The following is a 26,816-nucleotide window of genomic DNA, read 5'->3' as shown; positions in this document are numbered from 1 at the left end:
TACCATAAAGAAATTTAAGTATATAAAAAAACATTAACCACTTCACATCTGAATTAACAGAACATGTTCTTGAGGCCAGGCTGATCTCTCTGTCAACAGGGACTCTGACCTGAGGAGGGGGGTACAAAGTAAGTAAAAAACACAGACTGGCCTTTGGGGTGGGTGTGTGGCAAGTAAATGTAAGCACATTACATAACCATATACACAACTGTATATTGCTCAGCCAACAGTGTTCATTTTGGAGATACAATCTTGTGATCAACATCCAACCCAAGATCCATCCAATCCCTTGTTTTCCAAATAGTATTCTATCCTGTTATTTAAAATCTATGGGCATCCACATTCCTCAGCCTCCCCTGTGAGTTTGATTGGGTTTCTCACAAATATAAATTATATTCACTTATGACATTATGTAGCCTCAGTCCTTTCTAATTCTTCATTCAAATCCGAGGAAACTCTCATAGGAAGGTGCTTGGAAGGTATTTCCACAAGTCATCCAAGAGGGTGGAGACCAAAACACTAGCATTTCAGCCTTCAAAGGCACAGCAGCTGGCTGGTAAGAACTTGTTCCTAATTCCAAAAGTAAAAATACACAAAATAGGCCATTTTCTTACAAAGTGTCTAAGAAGAAATGAAAAATTATTATAAAAGTATCTGGGGTCTTAAAATATGATAATCTTAAAGAGCTGCCATTTCTCATATCTCTTTTCTCTAAATACCATTCCTGCCACAGCCCAGATTGAAACAACTAGAATTGAAAGGGGAAAAGTTCATGAAACCCACAGTGAATTAGGGAAAACAGACTCTACACCAAGAAAACAAAAATTTAAGAAGCACAAGGGAATTTGCTCTCACAGAAAAAGAAGCTTGGTATTGTCCTCACAAGAAAGTGCAGGATAGAGCTCTAAATAAATAGTGTTATCACCAAAAAAAATAATAATAATAGCATTTAAAACTAACATCAGTAGGAACAGAAAACGTATAATTCTTTTTAAAATTCTTCTTCTGACCTTAATCCTGTACTTCACAAATCATTTTCTACATTTCTCTTTGAGGGCATGGACATCAGAATCCTCCAACAATTGAAACAGTGCTAGAAACAATCACCTATTGAGCACTTACTAAGTACCACGGACTATGCAAAGTGTTTTACAGACAAATTCTTTTAACTCTCACAATAACGCTATTGGTGATTAAAATGAATTTGCACCAAGTGAAAACTGCACTGGCATTTGGACTATGGAAAAAATGTGCTTCTTCATCATGTCCCTTGTCATCCCTGAAGTTGAACCCAAAAGTGATGGGGGCAACGGGGATCCCACACAAACTAGAACTGCAGAAAAGCAACTAGGAAATGGGTATCTGAATGTTTGGTTTAAGTAAAGGGTGGGATAGAGGAAATGAATTAAAATCCTCGTGAATAGACAAGGTTAGCCTACAGTTTTACTCAAAATGTATGAATCAGAGATTGAGATTACCAATATATCTGCTGGTCTGTACATGCAATCACATTTATTTATAAAAAATAATAAATAAAAATAAATTGACTCTCGTTGGATTAGTTATGGTGTGTGTGTGTACATATACTTAGGTTTAGATGCAACTTATATGAAATCTCCGTATACATACATATGCCTAAAACCATACATATAACCAGGTATCCAATATTTACTTACCACACATTCGACAACCAAGAACTTAAGAGGGAAACACACAATAAGCAAAACGTTCTCTCTGCATTCAAAATGGATGTGGTAAAAATCAGGTTCTTAGAGCACTGCCTTGTCCCTCCTGCCCACTCTCAAAGCTAATTAACTTTTATTTACTTACCATTGCTCAGGGGCTTGGTATTAGTAGCCTGTTTATTTCTATTCTCCTAGATAAGAAGTAAGAAAGGGAAAATTATTAGAGATAAAGATCTGCATTGGCCACAAAAAGTGACATGACTTGAGCTTTTTAATACCTTGTTGCTGAACAATTTTGTGACTGAGTAAACTTTACCCAGAATCTATTATACAGTTGTCTTAGCACGAATTCTTATTTTGGGGGTAGGGGGACTTAGTGTTTTAGTTTTCTGTGCCCAGAGCTGAGTCAAGAATTACTGTTATATGGGTTGGGGTTGTGGCTCAGTGGTAGAGCACTTTTCTAGCATGTGTGAGGCACTAGGTTCAATCCTCAATGCCACATACAAAAAAATAAATAAAGGTCCATCAACAACTAAATATGTATATAAAATTTTAAAAAAAGAATTACTGTTATGTTAGGTTGAACAAACTATCTTTTTCAGTGATAACTTGATTGTAAGGAACAGAACTAACCTAGGCCAACTCCATTCCATGTGTATGTAACTGTCCCTCTGGGGGAGATAATAATTACTCTCACAGACACAAAGAACACCTGACCCTCATGGAAATTGGAGCCACAGGCAGGGAAACAATCAGGTCCACAGTTCACCTCACTCTCCCAGAGTGTTTCTCACCTGTGTTTTGAATCTGTGTAAAGAATCTCTTGGTTCTGCCAGGAACTTTGAGTGGCGTCTAGTTTTGTCCTTACTTCCAGCTTCAACGTCCCACCTTTCCGCTCATTTCCCCAGAAATAGGTCTAATTCCAAATTCCCCCAGAAATGAATCTGATTGGCCCAGACTAAATCAGATGTTTACCCTTAGTCAAACCAGTTGTAGCCAAGTATGGCAGGGTAAATGTTAGAACCATTACTGCCTAAAGCAGCCATTCAGAAGTTATTCATTCAACCACTTATTTATCTGTTTCCTTATAATAAGTGGTCTCTCGCCACATGGAACTCATGCTTGAGAAGAGATTATTATTTATTCTATGCTGTTTTGAAGGCAGAACTCAGATCGAAAATGAAAATGACAGAAAAAAAGAACTATGCAACCACTGGTGGACTCCAGAAATGAAATGGAAGATTCCAGGATGCTTTACCTAGCTCCTCAACCACAGCAAGTGGCAGTAACTATCAAGAATAGTGTTGAAGTGATTCTAGCATGGGGGAGAAGATGGAACTAAAGCATTTGCTAGTCTCTTTAAACTCCATGATTCCAGGGGCTGGGGCTGTAGCTCAGTAACAGAGCATCTGCCTAGAATGTGTGAGGCACTGGGTTTGATCCTCAGCTCCACATAAAAATAAAGGTATTGTGTCCATCTACAATTAAAAACAAAAACAAACAAACAAACAAAAACCCAACCAAACAAAAAAAAACACTCTGATTCCAAAATGGAGCTTCACAGAATGGAGTTCAGAAACAGAATGACAACATCTGAAACTACAGTTGACCGCAGAGAGGGCTTCCCAATAGGCTTCATTACGTTATTCCCCATCCTTGATCTTCATAGATGTACTCTCTGTACTAAAGACATTGTGCAAATGTTCAAAGAGAGCCACCGTGGCTCTGAAAGAACATTTTTATAAGCCATGTTGTAGGCTGACTGTACAAATCCGTAATAGAAGCACTATAGGATCTATTGTGACTAATCTGTTTTTAGAACAATACTGAGAAATGACACCACTTCTAATCAGAAAGGGAAATGGGCTGATCTCTCTGAGTATATGTGTGTGTCTCTGCCTGTGATGCAATAAAGGATTTATGTAAACAACCTTGAAGATCATCTGTGACAGGCAATACTCTGGATGACAACAGAGGGAAGCAACAAACACCAGGGTTTTAATGCTGACTTAGAAACCTGCCAATGTGTTTCAGTCTGGCTCACTCCTGTCTGGCCTATACCTTTTTCTTTATTTGGAAGTAGATAGAATCACAGCACTTAGTTCACATAATGATAAAAAGAAAAAATAATAGACTTAAGGCATTTAGCCTAGTGCAATGTGTGACTCATAGTGAACATTTAGCAATAATTTGTTACATAGTTTATATAATATGAATATGTACTGACTGCTTTGAATTTTATCATTATTCTTCCTGGTTTTAAAGATGAAGAAATATTTTATGGTTGAGGACATTGAGACTCAGGGGAGTTAAGTAAATTGCTCAAAGTTAAATTTTGAGTGGCATACCTATAATTTGCACTCAATTTGTTTGAAATCAAGAACTTAAATCAAGTAGTTTCTGACATCTTTAATATTAAACTTCTGCCTGGCATTTCAGGTAAACAAACATATGTTTAGAGATAAGTTCTTCAAATAAATGATTAAGTTAAAATGAGGCCTTTAGTGTAGACCTTTAATCAATCTGACTGGTGTCCTTTATAAAATAAGGAGATCTGCTACACAAAGAAATTTAGCAGCAGGTGTGCCTACACAAGGAGAAAAGAGTACATGAGGATGCTGAGGATGCTGTTAGCAGGGCTTCTGCAAGCCAAGGAGAGAGGCCTCAGGAAAACCAAACCTACAGGCACCTTGATCTTAGACCTAACACCTCCAGAACTGTGAAAAATAAATTTCTGTTGCATAGGCCACGTGGTCTGTGATATTTCATTTTGGTAGCCCTAGAAAACTAACATATTCCTCACACATTTATTAAATATAAGCTAGCTATTCAAAATATTCTCATTTTTCCTTTTCCTTTTTATTGTACATTTTGCTTATTCATGTCTTCTTTTCTTATCAGCCTTGCTGGAGGCTTTCTGTCTTATTTAAGAATGAAACAGGGGCTGGGAGTGTTGCTTACTGCTACGGCACATTCTTAACATTGATACATTTATAAATACCTATAGGTATTTATACCTATAAATGCCTATTTATACATTTATAAGTACCTATATGTTCAATCCCTAGCACACAAACACACACACACACACACACACACACACACACAGAGAGAGAGTGAACCAAATATCCTTGTTCAGATTCTACCTCTGCATTTCTAGTCGCATAAGCTTTGATAAGCCACTTAGCTTTGTTTCCCTCTATTGTAAATGAGGATAATTATAATGCCTTCCTCCATTGAGTTAAGACAAATAAATGATCAATTAATATAAATGAATAACTTAGTAACAATGCAAGTAAGTACTAAATATTAGCTGTTTTGTTATTTTGTTATAGCTAATATTTTTATGGTCAAAATTTAAAGTATTGCCTTTGGATGTTATTCTCTCTTTTGTTTTATTTTACTATAATTTTATCTTTACGTTCCATAATATACTTCCTAGTTTTGGTTTGGGGCTTACTTTTCTCTTTTTATAGTTTCTTCCAGTCTTTGCTAATTTATTTTTTAGTATTGCTTTTTCCTGTCAGAAAATGTATGCAAACCTATACATTTCTTCTGCTTTAGCTACTTTCAGCAAATTTTGATAGAAAATTGAAGGTATTCAGCTATAGGTATTTTATAATTTCATTATAGATTAGGACTTATTGGATGACTTGGATACCTGAATTCTTTTTTAGCCTACTTTCAGAGATTAGGAGTCCTTCTCTGTTATCTTACATTGCTGTGCTCTTTAACAACCTGCCTCCTTGCAGCTTGCAATACCCCAGGCAGGCCTTGTGCTTCTGGTTTGTAGGCACCACATCTTCTTGTGCTTTTCTGAATGTACCAAACTATTTCTTAAATATTCTTCTGCATCCCAGAGCAGCTTTTTTTTCATATAAGTAACTCTTTTTCTGCCCAACCCCCAGTCTTCTTGATGCTGTTTCTTTTCAATGTTGCACAGTATGTGGGGACTCTTTTATTTTTCTTTTCTACCCCTTGAATAAAGCAAGAGTTATTCCTCTCCATGTTCTCAGTAGGTGGGGAGGGTGGAGTTTTCCTTGTCCATCAGGTGGCTTGACTCCTTTTCTCAAATCTATTACTACAGGGCGGGTTTATGACTTCACTTCTTCCAAACCTAACTTCTTTGGGCCTACCTCTTCTTTTCATAGCTAATATGATTCTTCCACTCAAGTGGTTTATTTTATTTTTTTTAAATTTTGTTCGTCTATTTATTTTGTCTGCATTTATTTACTTACTTACATATTTATTTTTTAGTGAGCTGACTGGTTAAGTACCCACTAAGATCAAGTTTCCTCCTTTGAACTTAAAACTTTAGGACCATGTTCCTCGGAGTTATGTTCTTAGAATGCAATGAAAGCTGCTGATTGTCTTCTACTTTCTACCCAATTGTTTGGGGAGGGGGGGGTCATAGTTTAGTATTTAACGGATGAAGAGGAGGATGGTTGAGTTTGATGGTGGATTTAAAGATGAGGAAATATGCACTCTTTATTAGAAAGCAGCTTTAAAGGGGCATAAAAGATCTCCTCTAAGTCCATTTTCTATTTGAGCAGGTGAAGAGATATCAAGTATTTTCCTGTCTTTTGTCAGATGGATATTTCTGGAACTGGGGTTGATGAATGCCAGACTTGTTTTGGAAATTGCTTCATGATGTATCCTGTCTCTTATCACTCCTTTATAGGTAATTCTTGGGTTCAAGTTTTTAACCTCTCTGAGTCTCCATTTCCTAATCTATATAAAGGGGATAGCTACCCATTGGGTTATTATGGGGCAGAAAAGGGATAGTCCATGTAAACTACTTAGAGCTGTGGCTGGCTTAATAATTCTCCATAATTATTACTATTTAATAATGCTGCTATTGTTGTATAAAAAGTGTCCTATACTGAAAGCTATAAGACTAGGTCCATTTCCAGATTATTCTCTTCCAACTGAATAATCTTGAGCTTTATTTTCTTCTCTATGGCTTAATTGTCTCATTTTTAAATTTATAGTGTTCATAATTCACTTGAATCAAATGTATGAAATATGATATGTAAAGAGCTTTGTAATGTTTGGAACAACTAATAATAAAAAAAATAGATTAAAAAAAATTAGGGCTGAGGAAGTGGCTCAAGCGGTAGTGCGCTCGCCTTGCATGTGTGCGGCCCAGGTTCCATCCTCAGCACCACATACAAACAAAGATGTTGTGTCCGCCGAAAACTAAAAAATAAAATATTAAAAATTCTCTCTCTCTCTTTTTTTAAAAAAATTATAGTGTTAGGATATATAATCTTCAAAATCCTGCCTGCTCTGATTTACTAACATTCTGTGGAAGCTGTAGCAATACTTTGCTTCATGTACCTCTGGGAAAGAAAATTCTTTATAAATCTGTATTAAAGAAACGCAATTCTTTCTAAAACCCACAAAGCAAAATACTTTAACACAAAGTTCATTTGTCCTTAGTTGACCCTAATGAATGATTCCTTTGCAGTGTATCTTTCTTTTTTCTTCTTTCTAACCTCGTCTCTGGGCTTCTTTCCCTCCAATTCAGATCTCAGTGTCATTTTCCTTAACAGCATTGTAATCTCCAAAGTGAGATAGATCCTATATTAATCAATTCATTGACTAATTATACCTTGATATATAAAAACTTTTCTCATTCACTACACAACTTAAAGCTTTATTTTCATGGCAAAATATGTTCCCTGGTATTATTATGTACTTGTGAAATATGTCTAGAAGGGGAAAAGGTAAAAACAATTTGACAAATCACACATCCATGATTTCTTCCACCAGCCTGAGGCTTTATCCTCAATATCACCTAAGCAAACCCTGTGATAGTGGGCTATTTTCTACCAGGACTGTGCAAAAACTATCAATGAGAACCCTCAGCTGGATTCTGTCTGGTTCAACCTGCTAGTAACTACTTCTTTCCCATCACAGCTTCCATCCAAGTTGTGCATCCATCTCCAAATCCCAGAATCACAATTCAATCTACCATAAGCTACTATCTACCCAAGAATTTCAGGTGTTTAAAATAACTCAGAGACACAATTCTGATCCAGAACCAGTGCTCTTAATATTTGTATAATTCCATACTTGGAAACAGAATTTCCCAATGGGTATTCAGCAAAAATCTGGTTCCATGAAATAAAAATTGTCTTTGTGAAGTAGAGGTAAAACATAAATTGGGAAGCACTCAGCCAAATGAAATCAAACAAGTTTGTTTAGAACAAGACTCACCAGAACCTTTAATAAACCTATACACTGGGAATTTCTAAGAGATTAACAAGCACTTTTAAACATAGTCCCATTCAAAGAACATCTGTGAAGGTTTAGATTAATATTTAGCAAGTCACACTCTCAGGCCTCATTATGGTGACATGTACTTCTCAACCCTTCTGATATTGGTCTTAATAATTTGACCTGTTTTGGCCAATGGAGTGCTAGAGGATATGATTGAAGTTTGGGCCTCAATACTTTTGTATCAATTAGTTTCCTTCTTGAACTTTGTCTTTGCCATGAAAAGCCATCTTCATTAGCCATCTGTCTCAGAATGATGGGAATTGCATGAGAAAACCCAATTACAACCAGTAGCATGAAAACCAGCCTACATGACCCACAACCTTGAAGTCAAGTAACCCAAGGAGCCCCACCTAGACAAGTCCTCTTGATAGGTATCTTTTTCATTATTCTGTTGTATTTTTCCACCATAGACACTATTTTATTTTTTCCTTTTCTATTTAAAAAAGTTAAGACTTATTCCAGCTCCAGGTTTTCAGTAACAGGAGTGAGTAAAGATATTCTTGGTCCCCACACAGTGTCCATTGGTGTAGGCAGTAACTACTTTTCTCAAACCTGTAACTGAAGAGTGGATCCACTGGTACAGTTGAACTGCAGACAAATGAGCAAGAGAATGAACGTGGATGGCTTAGAAACCACTTAGGCAAAATTAATGCTAGATGGGAAAATTAATGCTAGATGCCTTCAAATTCCCTCTTCTTACCAACCCACCTTCATTCTTCAGTGTTCAGCAAAATTAGAGTGCTTTTTAGCTTGGACATATATGCAGTTTTCATTGTGATTTCCATATTTATAATTCTACACAACAGACCTGAAGCTTGTGAACTGAGATGACAGCCCCATTATCCAACTCAACGTGGAACTTGCAGGGCTAATAATTGACAGAGCTGTCATTGGGATCCACATCTGAATCTAAGCCCTGGTGATTTTCCTTGAAACTCTACTCCCCTTAATTCTTATAAGAGGGGCTTCATGTCTTTCTGTGTCTTTAATTCCAAATTTTTTACCTTCAGATCTGTCTGATTTGGAAAGACATCGGGTAATTAGAGAATGATTTCAAAACCAACCTCCAGTTGAATAAGAGTGCAGCTTGCATGTTTTGTGGCTTCCATTTATTTAGTTGAATAAAAATAGAAATCCAATGTCCTATATCCAAAATGATCATAGTAACTTTAAAAGCTACTCTAAAGAGACGAAGAGCTGCAGGAAATGACTAAATGGCACTGAAAGCAGTACTCTGCTCTTCAAAAGTTCAAAAATTAGACAATATGGGTGGCAGAAAGCTGGGATCTGAAGGAACCAGGAAATGGCCCTGAACAAATCCCAGAAGTTGTAATACAGACAAGTTATATGCACAAGTGCTGAAACCAACAGCTGAGTATGTTTATTAAACACTCATTGAACCCATCTGAGGTCAGGAGAGCTCTTTCCTCATGGCCTTGCTCTTGTGTGTAACACCTGCTGTTGACCAGGTGGCCCCAGACACAGTAGGCACTGCCTGGGTATTGCAAGGCTCCTGACACAGTGCCCTCTGCGAGGCAGTGAGGCTCCACGATTCTATCCACCAAAAAGATTTTACTGATACAGTACTGCCTTCCACTTCTCATAGGAGGGGAAACAGTACTGAATTTCTGAAGGGTACTTTGGCCTTTGAATTCTTTCATGTATTCATTATTGGATAAAGAGTGCCCCTCTAGGGCTGGGGTGTAGCTCAGTGGTAGAGTGCTCGCCTTGCATGTGGAAGGCACTGGGTTCGATCCTCAACACCACATATAAATAAAATAAAGGTATTGTGTCCATCTACAATTAAAAAAAATTAAAAAGAGTGCCCCTCTATGCCAGGCATCCTTGCAGGGGCTGTAGCTGCTATAATGAACAAAGCTGACAAAACTCTCCACCATTATGGAGCTGACATTCTTGTGGGTAGAGGTATAAGCTACTCCGGTGGAGAAAAATGAAAGGTAATTAATAAGCACATTCTGTGGAAACCACTTAAGCATTAATGTGAATGGGATGGGTTAAAATTTTAAATAAGGTGATCAGGGAAGATCTCATTGATAAGTTGACATTTCTCCTAAAATCATGTTTTAAACTTTACAGCTACAGAAGAAGAAGAAGGAGAAAGAGAAGGAGAATGAGAAGAAGAGAAAGAAGAAGGGAAGAAGAAGAAGAAGAAGAAGAAGAAGAAGAAGAAGAGGAGGAGGAGGAGGAGGAGGAGGAGGAGGAGGAGGAGGAGGAGGAGGAGGAGGAGAAGAAGAAGGAGGAGGAGAAGGAGGAGAAGAAGAAGAAGAAGAAAAAGAAGAGGAGGAGGAGGAGGAGGGAGGAGGAGGGGGAGGGAGGAGGAAGAGAGGGGGAGGAGGCGGAAGAGGGGGAGGGGGAGGGGGAGGAGAAGAAGAATGGAATCACAACCAAGTGCTCTTTATGATTATCTCTAGATCTGAATGGACTGAATTCTGTATGTATGCGTGTGTCTTTTCAGCTGGAATCTTGAGAAGGTATCTCTACTTTAAAATAACACACACACACACACACACACACACACACACACACACACACACATACACACAACTCCCCCAGCAATTCTGATGCATGGTTAAATATAAATCTGTTTCCTTCCCACTTATATTTTAGATTCTAGGCTTTAACAGATCCTGGTGATTCTGGGCATTCCATATTCCATTTTTAAATCTTCCCAAAGTTTTCACCAATTCAATAGTCAAAGAGTCGTGCATAAATAGCTCGAAGCACACAGTGAGAAATAAGTGATGTAATCCTTGTCGAGAGGTTAGCATGGTGCTCAATACATGTTTCACTGTCATCACTATTGTGGTTACTATGAAAAGCTTAATGGAGAACTCTCTGTTCAATCCGGACCTTGGAAAAGGAACAGGATATAGAATAGAAAAGGGATGTAGCTAATACGCTGACATTTGATTTTCGAGGCTGGAGAAATTCATGGCCAAAGACGTGGGAAAGCAGCTTATCAGGAGCAAAGGCAATTCTTCCTTTTGTTCAGTGCACAGTCACGGGGCTACTATACCACAAGCTCTGCAGGGTCAGGAGCTGTTTGTGTCCTCCCTGTCCACTGCTTTGTCTCAGCACTTAGCACAACCAGTACAAACAGATGGCAACATATGTTAAAGGTTCAGTGTTTTGTTCACAACTAAAAGCATATTCATTTTAGACACATCCCCAGGCAGTTTCTATGTCATCTACCAACATTTTAATAAGAACCTAATCAGAAAGAATATGTTAAGCAAGATATATTTAAGCTACAAAAATAATACATAATCAATTGTTGGATTTGTAGGCTATTACAACTATGCTATTGCTAGAAAATCAATTGATTTGCTGTTGCTAGGAAATCAATAAATTCTTTAGTATAGAAATATCCCTTTATGCCAAAGTTTGGAATTTTAACAATGCTTTATGGAAATATTCTTAATTTTGTCACAAATATCTGTAGTTTTCTAAACATTAAATATGGAATAAAAATTGAATAAATCTGTGTCAATTAATAAATTGTGAGCAGCCAAAAAATACCTTTGGCTAAGTTAAGCAAACAAATAGCATTTTATTAGAATGATTTAGTACACTCCCCCAAATTAAGGAAAAATGGACAACGAGTCTTGAAAAGTCAGGGACCACAGTCTCAAGGTTCTGTACAGAAGGGAAGAATAGAGTATCTATTCAGAATACCATCATGAGGATGAATTAGCCCAACAGTTTTGTGTTGCTCTGCTCAACATCCAAATTCCTGCAAGACGGCGACTGACCTGGCTTAGACCACAGGCTCAAACTTGGCCAGAGGAGGGAAAAATACCATAGTGTTGTTTCCTTTGGAACTAAATACAGCTTGGAAAGGTTATTATCCAAATGAAAATCAGAGCAGTGCTTCCAGAAGAGAACACAACGAACACTGAACATACAAAACCAGAATTCCAATGCAAGAACTAGTAACCACTTTGAACATCAATCATAGTACTGAGTTACATAATTCAGTGATATTCTTCAGAACCTTCGAAGCTGGGGTCTTTTCCCATTTACTTATTGGTCTCATATTTCTGCAGAATTTTTAGTTTCTAATTTTTATATGTCTTTCCTCTCTCCTTTTAAATTGATTATTTGCTACTTTTAATTTACCTACCTTGGGCAGTCTCTATCCATTTTCATCTTCTACTCACCATGACCTAAGAAATGAAAAAAAACAAGCTTATTGGACATGTCCATATGTTGAATCTATGACTAAAATGGATATGCTAAATGCCTAGGCTTTGTGTCATCTACATCAGCTGCTCAGAGACTTATCTTGCTAACATTTAGACAGTGAAATTTATACATGATATGCCATCAATTTTAAGAATGTAATATCCCTTTATAATTACTTTAAAATTCATCTTTGCCATATCATCAAAAGAAAAGAAAGGGCGAATATTTGCTCACTTTTACAAGTATAAAAATGGAGCCCCAGACAGCTTAAGTACATTGGTGGAAAGTAGTGTTTAGCCCCAGGTGTCCTGGTTTTCAGTCTACAAGATAGTTGATAGACTCAGCTATGTCAACATCAGAAGATCTACAGTATCATAGGTCAGAGGCAGCTTAAAACTCAAGGAATCATTGGGGGATACAATTGCAGGAAACAGAAGAGCACAGGGAAGATTCCACACCTAGTTGCCAGTAGCTGCTATACATTTACAACTTGGACAACAGTATCACAAACGAAAATAGACTTTGACTTCTCTGTTTAATTTAGAAACAACTTGAAGGTACTCATAATAATTTTGTAAATCTATAGGTGTCTCAAAACCATCTTAATTAATTAATAACCTAGAAAGGGTTATTAATATATTGAATGACAGAAGCAAGATTCCAGGTGGAACTATTGACTAAAATAACTAAGATGAAATTTAGGGGTTGGGCTGGGGTTGTGGCTCAGTGGTAGAGTGCTTGTTAGCATGTGTGAGGCACTGGGTTTGATTCTCAGCACCATATGTACATAAATAAATAAAGGTCCATCAACAACTAATAAGAACATTTTTTAAAAAGAAATTTAGCATGAATTTTTAAATTTCTCATATCTAAAATCCAAATTTACAAACATGGTAAAAGGAAAATCTGACTTGACATCAATTAGATAGGTTTTGATTTACTGCAAATAAAGAAATAATAGTAACACCATTTATTTTGACATAGTGCTTGCTGGACATTATGCTAAGTACTATACATACAGTGTCAATTTTCACAATAATTATTAAAAGTAAGCTGCATCATCTTACTGCTCCCTCCTCCTTATAGGTGAGAAAGCTGATTATTTGAGAAGTAAAAATACCTAAGAGTCTAAAAACTAGTCAATGTTGAAACCCACAGTTAAACCTACATAAATTTATGTCTTAACCAACATATTGTGTATCTATGTCTTAACCAATATAAATGTCACTCATAAAAGACTCAAGGGAGGGGCTGGGGATGTGGCTCAAGCGGTAGCGCGCTTGCCTGGCATGCTCGTGGTGCTGGGTTCGATCCTCAGCACCACACACAAATAAAGATGTTGTGTCTGCCGAAAACTAAAAAATAAATATTAAAAAATTCTCTCTCTCTTAAAAAAAAGTTTATTAAAAAAAAAGACTCAAGGAAGTCTGTTCGTAATGCATATTTAATTTGGAGAACAAAGTGCAGTTTTCAGTGTGTGTGTGTGTGTGTGTGTGTGTGTGTGTAGTTAGAGAAAGAGAGATATAGATATATTTTTAATATTTTTTTAATTGTAGGTGGACACAATACCTTTATTTTGCTTATTTATTTTTACGTAGTGCTGAGGATCGAACCCAGTGCCTCACACGTGCAAGGCAAGCGCTGTATCACTGAGCCACAATTCCAGCCCCAGATACAGATATCTTTTATGGAGAGAGTCATATTTATTCTGAGAGTACTGGAAACCATGGCATATAAGTTATGAATGAGGAAGCTGAAAACAGATTCTTAGAGGTGCCTTCAAATATACAAATTTGAAAAAAGAGTTATGTGTGTTGTCAAGAATTGTGCCTAACCCTGTCTCAAAATTTTTATAAAAATAGAGTGGGCAGGAGGGAGCAGGGGACATAGCTCCAGTGGTAAAGTGTCCCTGGATACAATCCTGACATGCAACAGAGAGATAGAGGGTGGGGTTGGGGGGAGAAAGGAAGAAAGAAAGGAAGAAAAGGAGGGAGGGAGGGAGGGAGGATCGTGCCTAGGCATTGAATTTGGCCAGACTGGATCACCTCTTCTAACCATGTGACCTTGTACCTGTTTTCTCACCTGTATGTGCATGATAATCATTCCTGGTGCTGCTGTTTGGAAGCATTAGAAACAATGCATTTGAAATGCCTTTGCATAGCCCTGGGACATGGAAAGTGATCAAAGCAAACATGGAAAGATTTGTTTTTTGTTTTTGTTTTTATTATTGCTGCTCTTTGTAGAAATTAAAGAACAATGAACTTTGCCTCCATGTAAGAAAGAATGTTCAAAGATGGTAACTCTCAAGAGATAGTGCACTACTCCCTAGGGGTACTTAGGCAGAGTTCATATATGTTTAGGAGAATACTACACTGCATAGCTTGAGTTTGGGATTAGATGCTAACTGCAGTCCCTTTTAAAGAGGAGATTCTATTTAAGAAACCATCTGCTTTCTCTTACCTACAAAATGAGCTCTCTGGGCAGCGGGGAACGCTTGATTTGAGTTGCAGCAGTAGGATGAGAGTTCAGGGAAAGATCTTCACCATTTTTTCCACTCCCCATTGGGGTCAAGTCCATACCCTCTGCAGAAGTCTGACAAGGAAAAGAACTATTTGTAATCTCAGGTCAATGGGCACACTTCACAGGGGAAAGCAGCCCTGAAAGCATGGTAATTTTGGCATCAAATCATGCTTTTTTCTTTTAAATACCTATATACTTTTGACTTATAGCCCCAGCTAGATGGCCCAGAGGAATAGAATTAGGAATGGAAAGATTGCATGTTAACTTCCTTAGCCACTCCACTCCTTCTCCCAAACTACAGGCCTGCTATTGAATTACAGCATATGTTCTGAGTTGCTTCATTTTACTACCTCACACAAACATACCATTGGTGAATGGATTTTATCCTTTGCTTTTTTTTTTTCCCCTTAGTGTTTGGTAGACCTGGGGTTTTGAAGATATGAGTTGCTCTTTGTTTCATCTTTTGAACTATATTTAGTAATAGCATATCTATAAAGGTGGAAAAATATTTTACTCTTACTAGAGTAAGAGTAAATTTGGAAATTCTTCAGGGATGACAAAAAGAGAAATTACAAATTGATCTCAAGTCTTAGGGAAGTGCCTTGGGCCTTTTGTTTACAGGCTAGAGAGATGAAATCTGCCACTTTGAAGTTTTCCTCTTGACACATTTCTGGCTAGACTGAGGTAAATTGATGAGATTTTTCTAATATCACGGGATGTTATGTTTCTCTTTTGGACTTTGGAAATTGTTCACAATATGAAATTTATTAAAATCAAAGTATACTCTGTCCCAAATGCTGTTCCTCCTGCCTGTAAATCTCCTCCCCCCTTTTTCTGTTATAGTTTTATTGGTACATTATAGTTATACACAATAATGGCTCACTGTGACATATTCATATATGCATATAATATAATTTATTCTGATGTATTTGCCAGTATTTCCTCTTTCTCTTCACTCTTCCCCTTCCTCTAGTCTTCTAGTCTTTTATTTTTCTACTTTTCTTTAGGTCTTTCCTTAAATATATCATTTTTCATAGAGCCTTCTCTGACCACCCTCCAACCTGCACGGTGTCTCCTATTCTATGCTTCCATAGAATTCGACCATTTTCCTTCTGCAAATACTCAAACTTTGTAGTTATGTATTTATCTATGTGATTAATTTATCTCTCTCCCTAACCAAAGTATAAAATACCAGTTATATCTTGCTTTCCATTATGCCCTAACACTTAGCAAAATGCTTGTACATGATAAGTGCTTAATAATATTAGTTAAATGAGTGAATGAACTAATGATATTAAATCAGAGAGAAATAAACCAATGTTAAATTCCTAACATGTTAAGTCTCTTCTAAATGTTTAAAGTCACTATAGCCTTTTTAGTACCCACATACATGAATATTGGTGAGTTGATTTTACCCTTGCTTTGTTTTTCTTAATGAATGTTTGGTAGTATTGATGCTTTGAGGCCTATGCTGCCCTTTGCTTTATCTTTTTTTTAATTTATTTTTTAATTATAGGTGGACACAATATCTTTATTTTATTTAATGTGGTGCTGAGGATTGAACCCAGTGCCCCATGCATGCTAGGCAAGCGCCACAACCTCTGAGCCACAACCCCCTTTGCTTTATCTTTTAAACTGCATTTCGTAGTGATGTATTTGCAAATGTGGAACTTTACTCCCCATTTTTTTATTTTAAAAGGCATGACACTATAGGATTTTGTTTATGAATAGATCCTTCTTGGAAACATGATTTTCTGTTTGTCCATCAAAGATTCGGTCAAAGGTCTTCTGCAAACACAGGTCAACCAGATCATTTTTTTGACTGGCCATGTGGATAAACATATTCATGCACAAAGGGCATGAGCAGCATGAACATTGTACAGGTACAAGACCTGACACAGTTTCATTACTGCATTCCCCAATATTTCCTAGGACAACAATGTTGTCCAGACAGTGTTTAGGGAAAAGTAAAAATTTAACTCAAAAGGTTAACAGCAGTGGTTCTGAATCAATCTGACAAAGATTTACTTTTTGGTTTTGTTTTTTGTTTTTTTCTATACCATGAACCCCACTCCCTTACCATAAATTCACAAGGTAGGGCCCACATCCACCATGTTCCTCATCTTACTCCCGGTACCCAGCACACAGCAGGTGCTCAATAAGCAATCATCAAGTTGAATTCCACCTTATTCTAATTCTCCATGCATGGAGGCAAATTAGGAATAATCTGACCAAAAATAAATAGAAACTCTTATGTCAGCAAGAGAAGTTTGGTTATAAAATAATATCTTGGTTACCAATCATCATGAGTATTGTCTTTCTTTACTGCTGCTGACAAGAACACTTTGGATACCCATAAATCAAACACATTCCTATACATCAGTGATGGATCCACTGAAAGAGAAATTTGGAAAACTACTCCATTCACAATAGCCTCAAAAAATAAAATAAAATACCTGGGAACCAATCTAACAAAAGAGGTGAAAGACCTCTACAATGAAAACTACACAACACTAAAGAAAGAAATTGAATGAAACCTCAGAAGATGGAAAGATCTTCCATGCTCCTGGATAGGCAGAATTAATATAGTTAAATGGCCATACTACCAAAAGCATTATATAGATTTAATCAATTCCTATTAAAATCCAATGACATTCTTCATAGAAACAGAAAAAGCAATCATGAAATTTATTTGGAAAAACAAGAGAGCCAGAATAGTCAAAGCAATCCTTAGCAAGAAAAGTGAAGTAGGAGGCACCATTATACCAGACCTTGAACTACACTACAGAGCAAAACAAAACAAAAACGGCCTGGTATTAGCACCAAAATAGACATGTAGACCAATGGTACAGAATAGAAGACATAGAGACAAACCCACATAAATACAGTCATCTGATACTAGACAAAGGTGCCAAAAACATTCACTGGAGAAAATATAGCCTATTGAACAAATGGTGCTGGCAAAACTGTAAATTGATATGTAGCAAAATAAAATTAAACTTCTAACTCTCACCTGCACAAAAATCAACTCAAAGTGGATCAAAGGTTTAGACACTAGAACAAAGACCCTGTGCCTAAGAGAAGAAAAAATAGGCCCAAATTTCACCATACAGGCAACAATACATATTGGTGAGGATGTGGGAGAAAGGGTACACTCATACATTGCTGGTGGTACTGCAAATTGGTACAATCATTATGGAAGCAGTATGGAGATTCCTCAGAAAACATAGAATGGAACCACCATTTGACCCAGCTATCTCACTTCTTGGTTTATATCCAAAGGACTTAACATCAGCATGCTACAATGATACAGCCACGTCAATGTGGCTAACAATAGCTAAACTATGGAACCAACCTAGGTGCCCTTCAATAGATGAATGGATAAAGAAATGTGGTATATGTATTCAATGGAATATTACTCAGCTTCACAGAAGAATGAAACTATGGCATTTTCCAGTAAATAGATGGAGTTGTAGAATATCATGCTAAGCAAAATAAGCCAATCCCAAAAAACCAAAAGCTGAATGTTTTCTCTAATATGTGGATGCTAACTCACAATAAGTGGAAAGCACTAGAGAATAATAGAGTCACCTTAGATTAGGTAGAGGGAAGTGAAGGGGAGGGAGGGGAGAGGATGTGGGGATAGGAAGAATAGTAGAGAGAAACAAACATTATTACTTTATGTATATATGTGACTACATGACCAATGTGATTCTACAACATGTACACTCAGAAAAATGAGAAATTATATCTCACCTATGTATGATGTATCAAAGTGCATAAATGCATTCTACTATCATGTATAACTAATTAAAACAAATTTAAAAAATTTTAAAAGACACTTAGGAGCTAGCTCCTCTGTGGAAACTGCCCTTGGAAGCTGTTTTTGAACCATGTAAGAAAACTGTCTCCTTAATTTTTAATCACACCAATTTTACTGCCCCCCAACAATTATTAGATGTCATAATCATCCATTTTACTCAATTCTTTACTTCAAATAATTCCTTGTTAAGTGTTTAAAATTATCTAATTGTGACAAAATATTTTGGACATTTTTAAAACTAAGGGTAGGACCTTCCTCCATCCTGCTGATCACTGGTATAGGATACACTCATTTGGATACCAGGGATGTTCACTGTTCAACTTCTCACATAAAGTTTAATTTCTATAATATATACATGAGTTTTCATTATAAATCTTAAAGGTAAAGTCATAAGTGAGGGGCTAGGGCGATAGCTCAGTGGCAGAGCGCTTGCCTAGCATGTGTGAGGCACTGGGTTCGATCCTTAGCACCACATTAAAAAAAAATAAACAAAGGCATTCTGTCCATCTACAACTACAAAAAATTTTTTTAAAAAGTCATAAGTGAGGTTGGCTTATCAATGATACATCATTAACATTAAAATAAAAATTCTTCTGTTTACTTATTTGGGAAGGAAGCCCCCTCCACTCCTTCTACCAAATGACAGCTATGTTTATAAATTACAGTAGGAAAGGATACTATTCATTTATTAAGGTTGCTAAGAGTTGCTATTAAAAACAAGTGCTTGTTCATATGATGAAAATGAGATTAGAGCTCTTTCGAACTGTCTCACAGGACAGAACTAGAACCAAGAGGTTAGAAGTCAGGAAAAACAACTTATAATCGTTGTTAGGGAAGACCAACCAACAAGTAGCAAAACTCTATTTAAAATACATAGCTACCAGTTGCTTGGCTTCTGATTTCTGTGTTTGCAGCATAAAGGATTCACCATAAAAATCTAGAAATTATCTCCTTGGAGAAGGGGGTGAGGCAAGAAGTCGTTACTTCAGTCTCTCTGGGGCTTTTGAAACACCAACATTAGCATAGTGAGGGTTTGAAATAATGCTACTGATTAGAGAACAATGTGCTCATCCAGTAGCCAGTAGAATTTGAGAGTTTCCAATAAAAATTATGGACTAAAATTTAGAGGAAAAGGGTAGCAGGGTGCCCTGGGGAGGGTAAGAAAGCCCAGGCAGGCAGAGAGGAAACATTTCCCCCCAAATAAACCCTTTTTTCATTTTGCTGGTTGTATGCCACCCTTTATAAGGTCTCCTGGCCTACTAGGACCTAATCTCACATCAAATGTCACTGCTGTGTGCTGTGTGCACAGGTTAGGCATGAGTTTCTCCATTTCACCAGCTCTGCAATAATCCTTGGGGGAGTCAAGAAGCGCTGGAACAGAAACAAGAATGAGGATGAATACAGCATTTTCTTATCAATACAAAACTGGCGTGCCCATAGGAGCTGTTCCACCTGGCCAAAATAGGTCAGCTTAACCAAGTACAAATACCTGTGTATCAGATAACTATACAAAGGCATACGTAGACACCCTCTGGCTGTTATTAATGGCCACCTTCACCTGAACAAAATCATCCTAACTAGATGCAGTGCATTGATTTACAGAGCCTTGCTCTTTCTGGCTGGAAATTTCAGGTGTAAATGTCAAATTTCTCATTATAACTCCTGATTTCTGCTCCTTCAAGAGAACCTGGGGATTAGTCATATGTTGCCAATGGCGTAAATTTCAAATGTCCAGGCCTGTTATATCTGGCTTCAGCCTAATTTTATAGCCCAATAACTGCTTCTCCCCTTCACAAATTCTCCTTCCCGTCACCCATTACCCCCTGTGATGTTCCCTTAACTTTTACTCATGCCACTCTCTTCTCTGCATCATCCCAAACTCTCAAGGACACACACACACAGACACGTACTCTCAGAGATTGATTTCGTCATAGCTCAGTACGTATCAGTAACTCCACGCTTCACACCACAAAGACAGCCCCAGTTCATCTATAGTAGAGATCATTGCAAACTGCAGTCTGAGGACTATGTACAAAAGCATTTCCTTTGACACAGTTAGGGTATGTAGGATGTTCAACAAAAACTTCCTGAAATCATTGCCAATGTTTAAAAAGTGGAATTTTCTATATTAAAAAAAAAATCTGGACTTCCAGTTTCTTTAAAAATACTAGAGAATGATGTATCTCAGCTCACCTTTCTACATAGTCAAAAATCAGCCAGCACTGAGCAGCAGCTGTTCTCTTTCATCTGAGGCTTTGTTACAGTTTCTAGCATTTCTGTCTTTCTTTTACACCCTTGGTTTATTTATTCAGACTCCCTGGTTGAATGCTGTGGGCATTTGAGTTTGCATATGCAAAACACACATACATAAACACACACACACACACACACACACACACACACACACACACACACACACACACACACCCCACCAGGGGAACCTCAATGTCCAATCTACATGGCTCTGTAGAGCTACAGTTCTCAGTAAGGGTCCTGAGACAACAAAGCAGAAACAAGATGAACTTGCTCACATAGTGTCAGCCCATCTCCTAGCCAAATGTTATCGCCTCCCTTCCTCCTATTCTAGGTAGTAATGCCAGTTCTAGTCCTCTGTGGATTTTGTTCCAACATTTTTTATTCAAAGGCTGCAAAACAAAAATATTTACCGTGGCTCTTCCATCCATATTCTCAGTAAGTTTTTCAATTCAGAATGCCTGGATCACAGAAAAGTTGCTAAGATAGAAAAGATTGCTCCCATCTTACAACACCCCATACTCACCTTTTTCTATTGTTAACATCTTACATTGGAATGGAATTATGCTTTGGATAAAGCTCCTGTTAATGAAGAAAGTATTCAGAGGTGAAAAGATTAGATTTTCAGAGATATAACTTAATTGGTCCGTCCTTATTTGAATGACTGAGTGGATGGTAACTGTACCTAGTTAGGACATGACTGCAATAGGCAGATCACGGGGGGCATGTCCTGGAAGGGTTGTTCTTACTGAACAACCCCACCCCACCCTCATTTCCTGACCCACCATGAGTTGAGCATCTTTTCTCCCCTGGGCCTTTCCCCCATGATGGGCTGCCCAGAGCAATGGAATCAGCCATCTATGGACTGAGACCTCTGAAACCATGAATCCCAAAAGAACTTTTCTCCTCTAAGTTGTTCTTGTCAGGTATTTTTGTCACAGTACCTAAAAGCTGACAAAAACATATGGTTTACTTGTGACGATTGTAAACCAATATTAACATGTGATTATTAACTAACATCCATACTTCATTCACATTTCCTTTGTTATTTATATTTTCCCACCTAATGTCCGCTTTCTGTTCTTAAGATTCCATCCAGGATACCACATTACATTTAGTCATGGTGTTTCCTTAGTCCCCTCTGGGCTATAAGAGTTTCTCAGGCTTTCTTTAAAAGTTTTGTTTTTTAAAACACAGTTTAAAAAACAAAACAAAGCAAAACAAAACAAAGACAACCATAACAGATTTAAGGAGTACTAATCTAGTATCTTACAGATTGCCCCGCAATTGGGAATTATTTTTTTTTTTCATGATTGGACTAGGTTATGAGCTTGGGCAAGAAAGACCACAGAGAGAAAATGACATTGTCATCACTTCATATCAGGAATACAGATTGTTGATCTGATCCCCTGGGTGAGCGGGTGTTTTTCAGGTTTCTCCACTGTCTTATTCCCCCTCCCTACACTGTACCATTTAAAGGGAGTCATCATGTGCAACCCACACTTAAGGACTGGGAAGCTGAGCTCCGTCTCTTTCAGGACAGACTATCCATAGAAATTATTTGGAATTCTTCTGGATGGGGGACTCCTTCATTCTTTCCTGTTTATTTGTTCAAACATTTACTTGTATCAGTAGAGATAGACTTGTGGATATTTATTGTATACTTTGGATCATAATCACATACTACTTTATTGATTCTTGTTGCCCAAGTTTTTCTTTCCTTTAGCTTCTGCTTCTCTTTAACATACCGCTACCCTTGTGTGAGGTTTGTTTTGTTTGGCTTTTTTTTTTTCTTTTTTCTTTTTTTTTTTTTTTTTTTTTTGCTTGCTTTCTGGTACTTTGGGCTTATTTTTATGTTTTCTGCCCCAGTGCTGGAATTAACCATTTTTCCTGGGAAGCCTGTTTATTTCATTGGAGAGTAGTATTTGAAAACAAGATCTGGATGTCTTTATCCATCCTATGTGTATTTATTTTCCCCAGCAAATTTCTAGTTTTCCAAAGAGTTCCAAAGGTAAGCTTTTCTGTGAAGAGTTCCACGACTCCTTTCTCTAATAATTTCTTTTCTAAAAGATATTAAACACAGTACTATTTGGAAGTGGGAGTGAATGTGTGAGTGGGTTGGTATCTATGCCAAAGCTATGCCCTGTGAAAGAAAAAAGAGATGACATGCAATTTAGAGGGAATATAGATCAAAGTCAGGCTAGTTTATTTTAGAAATTCACTACATCAAGTACAAAGATGCACTCTTTTTAGGACACACGGAGGCAGATGTAGAGAGCAATGACAATCAGATGCACCCTGATTGGGCAAACCTGAGGTGAATCTTCACTTTTCTCATTGCTGATGTGTAATATGAATTAGGTCCAGACTCTTGTTTGACTTACATTATGTAGATAGGGGGACACAGTTTAAAAAACAAAACAAAGCAAAACAAAACAAAGACAATTCAGTGATAAATAGAATGAAGAAAACTGAACAGGAAAGCAGCAGCAGGTATGAGAGACACTGGCTCTATTTTAGATTATGTGGTCAGTGAAGTCCAAGTGAGGAGTGGCATTTAACAAAAACCAAAATATCAACAGAGTTAACTATACAAAGGCTTGGGGAGGGACTATCCCAAGGTCAAGCGCTCTTGGGTAAGATAAGCCTAGAGTGTTAAAATAACACAGAAATGACTTGAACAAAGGAAATGACACAGAGCTGCCCACTGAATAGGTTAAAGAATCATACAGAGGGTAGATAATTGCAGATCTTGGCAAAATGAATTGGAATATATTCTGTGTGTAACAGGAAGTTGTGCCAGTTCTTCATAGATAGCCTTTCAGCTCTCTTCACCTTTCTTTGCCTTGTGCAGTGATAGCAGAGTTGGATTTGGGGAACATTTCTTCTTTTGCTGTGCAATGCCAAGTTTTGTCAGTAGTGGGTACCAGAAAGATAAGGCAGAAAGAGGGGGCTTCACTTTTCTGGTGTGAGTACTTTTTTCCTCTTTTTCTTTTCTCCTTCCTTCCTTCTTTCCTTCCTTTTCTTTCTTTCCTTTTCTTTGTCTTTTTCCCTTGTTTTGTCACACAGCTGTCAGACAGGCAAGAGGTGCTTTCCCACTAAGTTTCGATGGTACCTCAAGGGGAAGCTTTCTAATGAGTTTGGCCAACATTCATCCCAGGGGGGCAGTTCCATGCACATTTCAGTGACATCCATAGGTGGCTTCCCAGCAAGTCTCAGCAGCACTCAGCTAGCGGGCAGCTCCCAGAGGTTAACTTCCTAAAAGATTTTAGTAGTGCCCCTGCTGGCTTCTTAGCAAGTATTACCTGCAACTCTCCAGGTGATTTTCTGTATGCCAGCAAACTTAGCAAACTTCACCATCCAGGGCAAGTAGAGCAAGTCTGTTATCCTTGGGGCCAGGAGTAGGTAGAACAAAAAAAATTCCACCCTAGGGGAGGAGCAGGAATACATGCTGAATTCCTAAGCAGATAAGCATAAATTTCACACTAAAGGAGTATTTACATCAGCTCCCTCTACCTATTAGTTATGTCTTACTACGAGAAATGAAGAACACATTTGATAGACTCATCAGTAGATTGAACGTAAGAACTGGTGGGATTGCACAAGTGTCAATAGAAGCTTCCAAAATTGAAAAACAAAGAAATGAAAGACTGGAAAAAAAATGGTACAAGCGTCCAAGAACTGAAGGACACTTACAGAAGGGTAACACCAGTTTGAGAATAACAGAAGGAGAAGAAAGAAGGGAACAGAAAAAAAATATTTGAAGTAATATTTTATCAGATAAAAATATGAGAGTCTTACGAATGGTATGAATATACTTTGTATACAAACAGAGATATTTTAAAAATTGCTCTATATGTGTAATATGAATTATAATGCATTCTAATGTCATATATAAAAATTAGAACAGAAAATTAAATATATATATTTATCTGAGAGTCACTCAGATTAAGTATAAATATCACCATCAACTTCAATTTTAAAACTATATAAGTTATTTATATTTTTAATTCTGCTATGCTGTTAGTAATGAAAGAAAGTTGTTATATCTAAAATTTTAAAACAGGGGCTGGGGATGTGGCTCAAGCGGTAGCGCGCTCGCCTGGCATGCGTGCGGCCCGGGTTCGATCCTCAGCACCACATACCAACAAAGATGTTGTGTCCGCCAAAAACTAAAAAAAAAAAAAAATATTAAAAATTCTCTCTCTATCTCTCTCTCTCCTCTCTCACTCTCTCTTTAAAAAATAAAATAAAATTTTAAAACAAACACACTTATTTGGAATCAAAAGAAAATTATTAAATAAGTTTATTACAAGAAACTGATAAACCTCTGAACAGTGTTTTAAAAAAGGAGTAAAAAGAAGATATCGCTCTACATTCCACAAGCTTTAAACAGGTAATAAGGGATTCTACAAACAATTCTAAGCTAACATATCTGATAATGTAGATGAAATAAATTTCTTGAAAGACATAACTGACAAAGCTTACTTGAGATGAAAGAAATAACTAGAATCCTCACCTGCCAAAGAACTTAAACTTATAGTTTAAAAAGCACAACCAATCAGAGAAAAAGACAAAATTGGACTTCATCAAAATTCAACTTTTATGCATCCATGGACACCACTGACAAAGTGAAAAAACAATTAGAAACACAATGGGAGAAACTATTTGCAAATATTAATCTGATAAAGGACTTGCATCTGGAATATATAAAGAACTCACTCTAACAACTCAGTAATGAAAAAACAAACAACCCAATTTAAAAATGGGCAAAGAATCTGAATAGACATATCCAACGATATACAAATAGCCAAAAAGCACATGAAAAAAAATTGCTCAGGATCATTGGCAAGTCATGGATTAATCTTTTCCAAAGAAATGTTTGATGCTTTATCTGTTTCTTGGGAGGTCATCTCTAAGCTCTTGAAATGTCCCTTTGTTGATCTGAAGGTCTTATGCCATGCTGATAGTCTATGCTAAAAATATGAGTCAGAATGGGTGTCTACCAACTTGCTGTGTGGTCTATGCTAAAAACAAGATTTGCAGTAGACTCTTTGGACCATGAAATACAAGGCAAACCTCTCAAAGAACTAGAACTAAGGTCAGCCATGTGGGTGGTTAAATATGTCTACATAGCTCACAGAAGGTGTTTGTCATATTCAGTTTCTAATTATGCATGTGAGGAATTTAGAAGTTGCCATTCCATCCTAATAATATACTTATTTGGATGTTCAGCACTTTATTTGTTCAGTAAAGTGCTGAACAAATGGAAAATTCCACAACAATTTTCAGATCAATGAGAAGGAATGTCACAGGTAACCATTGCCCCCACCCCCAATTGGGGGCATATAGGCAAGAGAGAATCACAACACACAGAAGGAACTAGTGCTGGAATAGGAAAACTTGAACTGGAATTAATAAGGTGCTAGAGGATCAGTGTATGTAAGACTGAGAATGACAAATTACAGGGGGATCAAATCATAGGAGGACTCTCATGCCTTTCAGTGTTTTAGATCTAGAAGCTTGACCAGGTTCTCACAGTACATGTTGGATGAAAATCCCCTCATGTTTCTGATGAGGTCTGGAGGGAAGGAAATGAACCATTTTGAAATATACCAGAGCACTGTTTTTCTTAACAAGGTCTGTCTTAAGAGGAAATTAACTAACTAAAGCCTAACCTGCTAGGGTTTTAACAGAGTCTAACTGACCTGGAGGAAGAAAAATACCCAACTCTAGCCCTATCTCATCTTCCTGATTCATCAAAGCAAGAGAAAAGGCTGAGAAACACTTGTGCAGTTCAGTCCAGAGGCACAGGCTTACTAAAAGACAAAACTAGTCATAGAACTGTAGAAGCTTCTCCTCTCCTATACTTTACCACCATATTACTAAAGGCAATATTTACAACACTTCCTTTTACCCAGCACATCATGCCCAGATAGCAAGAAAACATACAAGGCATACTAAAAGACAGAATCACAACTTGAAGAGAAAAGAGCAAGTATCAGAACCAGAAATGGCAGGAATACTGAAAAATCTGATAAGTA

General features: G+C 37.3%; 1 protein-coding gene across 26 annotated transcripts in view; it reads right to left on the bottom strand.

The window, feature by feature from the left end:
- Positions 1-26,816, bottom strand: part of Lepr (leptin receptor) — a 164,786-nt gene that overhangs the window by 124,568 nt on the left and 13,402 nt on the right. For 22 of the 26 annotated variants that reach the window (XR_013427850.1, XR_013427851.1, XR_013427852.1 and 19 more), the window contains 3 exons: positions 14,637-14,768; positions 12,115-12,157; positions 1,831-1,876 (listed from right to left, as the gene is read on the bottom strand). The gene's annotated coding sequence lies outside the window, so the exon portion shown is untranslated. The remainder of the gene's footprint in view (positions 1-1,830; positions 1,877-12,114; positions 12,158-14,636; positions 14,769-26,816) is intronic. The other 4 variants (XM_078026445.1, XM_078026446.1, XM_078026447.1 and 1 more) reach the window with 1 other exon arrangement.

The sequence above is a fragment of the Ictidomys tridecemlineatus genome, chromosome 11 (genome assembly GCF_052094955.1).
Source record: "Ictidomys tridecemlineatus isolate mIctTri1 chromosome 11, mIctTri1.hap1, whole genome shotgun sequence".
Lineage (NCBI taxonomy): Eukaryota > Metazoa > Chordata > Mammalia > Rodentia > Sciuridae > Ictidomys > Ictidomys tridecemlineatus.
The sequence above is the reverse complement of the archived record's forward strand: the minus strand, read 5'-3'. Positions and strand labels throughout refer to the sequence as shown.